At 41.4% G+C, this 5207-nt stretch overlaps 1 long non-coding RNA gene across 1 annotated transcript in view; it reads left to right on the forward strand.

Moving 5' to 3' along the window:
- The first annotated feature begins 4142 nt into the window (after nt 1–4142).
- The window catches only part of LOC107183120, a 15259-nt gene continuing 14194 nt past the window's right edge, over nt 4143–5207 (forward strand). The window contains exon 1 of the long non-coding RNA XR_001513891.1: nt 4143–4158. This is a non-coding gene — a long non-coding RNA (uncharacterized LOC107183120). The remainder of the gene's footprint in view (nt 4159–5207) is intronic.

The following is a 5207-nucleotide window of genomic DNA, read 5'->3' on the forward strand; positions in this document are numbered from 1 at the left end:
TTCCTGCCTCCACCATGGCCTGAGGAAGACGGATAACTCAGGTTTGACCAATCAGATGCTCTTTTGAGAATCTGAACTGAGACATCATAAATTCCTGATTTGTTAATTTGACTGTTTTGTTGGAATTAATCTCTGAGACTGACTGGAACAAGGGAGAAAGAACTTGGGGGGGCCACAGTCTGTGAGAGGGATTGCAGAAGGAGAGAAAGCCCATTGGAAAAAGGTGATATAAAATGAAAAGAGCAGAATCAGAGAAATCAAATGGTTTTCTGGCTCCCAGCTCAAGACCCTTCCCAGGGCTCAGTGGGATTCACATTCTTGCAGACATCCCTTTATCATTGTAATAAATTCCTCTTTGATGCTAAAGCTAGTGCTACCTGGTAGCTGTCAATTGTAACCAATGACCCCTTGACACTAGAGCTATTTCTGCCAGAACATTAGAGCAATTCAGGTCTGTCCCTACTAATACATACTGAATGGGATACTTAACAAGGAGTTCCTTACAGTCTTACAAGCTCCATAATTACCAGACAGCTGTGTAATAGGGCTCAACTTTAATTGAACATCAAACAATCCCAATTAAAAAATGAGCAAAGTCCCTAAATAGACACTTCTCCAAAGTGGACATACAGATGGCCACGAGACATATAAAAAAATGCTCAAAGTCACTGAACTTTGTTCTTCTTTCACACAGCTGTCTGGTGACACTCAGATGAGAAGCGAATGAGCAGGAGAAGCAGAAAGTTGCATCAGAACTCCTGAACCCACAGGCTCCCCACAGCTTTTGGGGGGGGGGGAAGGGCTGAAACCCTGCTAGCCCTTGGTGTGTCCACTTCTCTGCCCCTGGGACAGGTGGAGGAAGAGGACAGCAAACACCACAGATCAAACACTGACCACTGGTCCCCCAACCCCAATCTAGGAGTGTCAAGTGAAGAGTCTGTGTATCATAAGCCGTCGGCTGTAGGCAGCGAGGGTGGGCATGGGGGCTCAGTTCCGATCCCCTCCGTTCTTCACTCTCTTGTCCCTGTAAAGGGAAAATCACCCCAGACCTGGTCTGAGGCCAAATCTTACTACAGGAATCTCCTTCTGGAAAGAAATTAACATTCCTGACAAAATGCTTAAGCATTTTTCTTATGGAATTTAATAGCATTGAGATTTGTACTGGGAAACTAGTTCTCTAACCACCCAGACGACTGTTGTTTGTCAGATAAGAGCATAATGAACTTAAACTGGACATTCTTTTCGTTTCCTTTTTACTTATTCTTTATCCTATATAATGTCTTTACCAAGATAAAGACCAAAAGAGTGGTCACCTTGTGCGGGGAGGGGGCCTGAGGGAGCTATGGGTGCTGCAAATGTTCCAAAACTCATCAAGCACTTACAACTGCAATTTACTTGCTGTGAGACTCATTAAAAATGATTCTTGAAAACAATTTCCCTATCAAGTATGAATCTTCGAATTAGCCTCCAGGTTAGTGCTGAAAGGGTTTCTTCAGGGCCCTTTCCTCTCCCTCCCCAAAGGGAGCCTCTCTGTGTGGGGGTCTGTTATTGTTGTCTTTCCAGAAGCCTTTTCCCCATGTGCTGTTTCCCGTTCTGATTTTTACTTGGAGGGAACATTCCTCTCTGCAGTCCTAGGGAAACTGTCCATTACAGCCCCAAGAGGGAGGGCACAAAATCCAAACAGGGCCGATCAGGGCTCTGTCCTGGTCGTCTGACTCTGAACACCAGGTGACTTAGCCCAACGGCAGGGTCAGGAAGAAACTTCCAGCTGGTGTACCGTCTGCTTCCTAGCGCTCCACACTGGCCCTGGCACCTCCATTCCTGAGGCCTGATTCTTTCCATTTTACCTTCCATTCTGTAAACTTCTTCCTTCCCCCCAAGTTGCTTCTTTGCTAAAGTTAGCCAGCCTTGATTTCTGTTACCCACAACCCAGAAACCCACTCCATCACCCAGGCCTCCCCCAAAGGAACGTTGTTCTTACAGAAGAGAGACATTGTAGTTGCATGCAGAGCACACACCCTGAGCGGGGTGACCAGTGCACCTTTTGCCTGTAGCAACTGCTTAACTCAAGGGCATAAACGAGGACTCCCCCTTGTTATCAGGGTCATTTAACAACTTGTCCATTCAAAGTTCCATCTAAGTTGCCAGACCTAAATGAGGTTTGCTGTGTTGAGTCAAATTAAGGCACAGCTCCATGACTGGTAGCACGCGTCCAACAATTCTTTTAAGTTTTAGCTTTGCAAACACACTGGTGTCCCCTGAGGTGCTAGGTCATGGAAATAGCATATCAGTTAGCATTATGCTGGAACTCTGATGATATGTGACCTTTGAACCTCCAACTTTCCTCTTTAATGAATGAAAACGTTCTTGGCAAATGCTTTCCCTATGAGACCCCTTTAAGCCTCATCTGTAAAATAGTCACGGCCATGATGAGATTTGTTGTAGAGTTAGAGATAACTATATACGTCCAGCACAAGGTCTGACACACTATATATCATGGTTTCTAAGGCACATTTCAATATCTCTAAAATTGATTTGCATCTTATAATTAATGGCATATAATTGGTTGTCATTTTTATTAATACATAAACTAATTGTTTTATTTATCTGTGTTTTTAGATCAATTGTGTTTTATTTTATTTATTTATTTATTTTAAATATATTTTTATTGATTTCAGAGAGGGAGGGAGAGGGAGAGACATAGAAACAGTAATGATGAGAGAGGATCATTGATAAGCTGCCTTCTACATGTCCCCCACTGGGGATGGAGTCCACAACCCAGACATGTGCCCTTGACCAGAATCAAACCCAGGACCCTTTAGCCCACAGGCTCACACTCCATCCACTGAGCCAAACTGGCTAGGGCATCAATTGTGTTTTAAATTCAATAGAATAGAATACTCAATACATTAATTATTATAATGAAGTTTTAATTTATCAAATTTAATTTAGTATTTTTACTTATATATTTCACATTCTTCTTTTTAAAAAATCTGTATTGTTGAAAGCATTACATATGTTCCCCTCTTTCCCCCATTGCCCCCTCCTGCCCATCCCCACCCCCCACCCCAGGCCCTCACCATCACCACTGTCTGCACCCATGGGTTATGCATATTTGCATACATGGTCTTACTTGATTACCTCGCAATACCCACCATCCCCCGCCTTCACTCCGAGATTCTGCACTCTGTTCCATGCTTCCATGTTTCCGCATCCACTCTGTTCATCAGCTTATTTGGTTCATTAGATTCCACATATGAGTGAGATCATGTGATAGTTGTCTTTCTCGGACTGGCTTATGTCACTTAGCATGATGCTCACCAGGTCCCTCCATGCTGTTTCAAAGGGTAAGAGATCCTTCTTTTTTACAGCTGTATAGTATTCCATTGTGTAAATATCCCACAACTCTTTTCTCTACCCCTCTACTGATGGGCACTTCAGCTGCCTCCAGATCTGAGCAATTGTAAATAATGCTGCTATTATTAAATTTTCATAATACCATGATCCTCTCCAGCACTTGTCACTTGTTGATTTGTTGATGGTAGCCATTCTGACAAGTGTGGGGTGATACCTCATTGTCATTTTAATTTTCATCTCTCTGATGATCAGTGACTTTGAGCATTTTTTTTCCTATTAATTTTAGAGAGGAAAGGAGAGGGAGACATAGAAACATCAATGATGAGAATCATTGATTGGCTGCCTCCTGCATGTCCCCTACTGGGGATTGAGCCTGTAACCCAGGCTGGTGCCCCTGACCAGAATCAAACCCGGGACCCTTCAGTCCGCAGGCCAGCGCTCTATCTACAAAGCCAAACCTGCTAGGGCGACTTTGAGCATTTTTTCATATGTCTTTTGGCCATCTGTATGTCCAGTTTGGAGAAAATTTAGGTCCTTTGCTCATTTTTAAATTGGATTGATGGTCTTCCAATTAAAAACTTTTATTTTTTTATTTTTTAAAATATATTTTTTGACCGGAATCGAACCTGGGACCTTTCAGTCCGCAAGCTGACGCTCTATCCACTGAGCCAAACCGGTTTCGGCAAATTAAAAACTTTTATTAAGTTGCACGATTTCCTTAGATATTTTGGATATTAACCCTTTATCCTATGTATCATTGCCAAATATGTTCTCCCATACAGTGGGCTCCCTTTTTGTGTTGTTGATGAATTCTTTTGCTGTGCAGAAGCTTTTTATTTTGATATAGTCCCATTTATTTTCTCCTTAACTTCCTTTGCCCTGGGAGATGTATCTGTAAACATACTGCTTTGAGAGATGTCTGAGATTTTGTTGCCTATGATTTCATCTAGGACTTTTATGGTTTCCTGACTTACATTTAGGTCTTTTATCCACCTTGAGTTTATTTTTGTGTATGGTGTAAGTTGGGTGTCCAGTTTTTCTTTTTTGCATGTATCTATCCAACTTATCCAACACTATTTTGTAAAAATATCTTTTATTGATTTCAGAGAGGAAAGGAGAGGAAGAGATAGAAACATCAATGATGAGAGAGAATCATCCTGCACACCTCTCACTGGGGATCAAGCCCACAACCCAGGCATGTGCCCTTGACTGGAATCAAACCCAGGACCCTTCAGTTCACAGGCTGATGCTCTACCCACTGAGCCAAACCAGCTTTTATTAAAGAGACTGTCTTGACTCCATTGTATATCCTTGTCTCCTTTGTCAAATATTAATTGAGCATAATGGCCTTGGTCGATTTCTGAGTCTCTGATCTGTTCCATTGATCTATATGCCTGTTCTTGTGCCAGTACCAGGCTGTTTTGATTACAATGACTTTGTAGTATAACCTGATATCTAGTATTGTGATCCCTGCAACTTTGTTCTTCTTTCTCAAGATTTCTGCAGTTATTCAGGGTCTTTTTTTGGTTCCATATACATTTTTGTAGTGTTCGTTCTAGATCTGTGAAATATGCCATTGGTATTTTAATAGGGATTGCATTGAATCTATAGATTGCCTTGGTAGTATGTTGAGTCTACCAATTCATGAACATGGAATATTTTTGCACTTGTTTATATCTTCTTCTATCTCTTTTTCAACGTCCTATAGTTTTCTGAGTACAAGTCATTTACCTCTTTGGTTAAGTTTATTCCTAAATATCTTAATTTTTTTTGCAATGGTAAATGAAATTATTTGTTTAGTTTCTCTTTCTGAGAACTCATTATTGGTGTATAAAAAGCCATTGATTTTT

The sequence above is a fragment of the Myotis davidii genome, unplaced genomic scaffold, assembly GCF_000327345.1.
Source record: "Myotis davidii unplaced genomic scaffold, ASM32734v1 scaffold150, whole genome shotgun sequence".
NCBI classification, from domain to species: Eukaryota; Metazoa; Chordata; class Mammalia; order Chiroptera; family Vespertilionidae; genus Myotis; species Myotis davidii.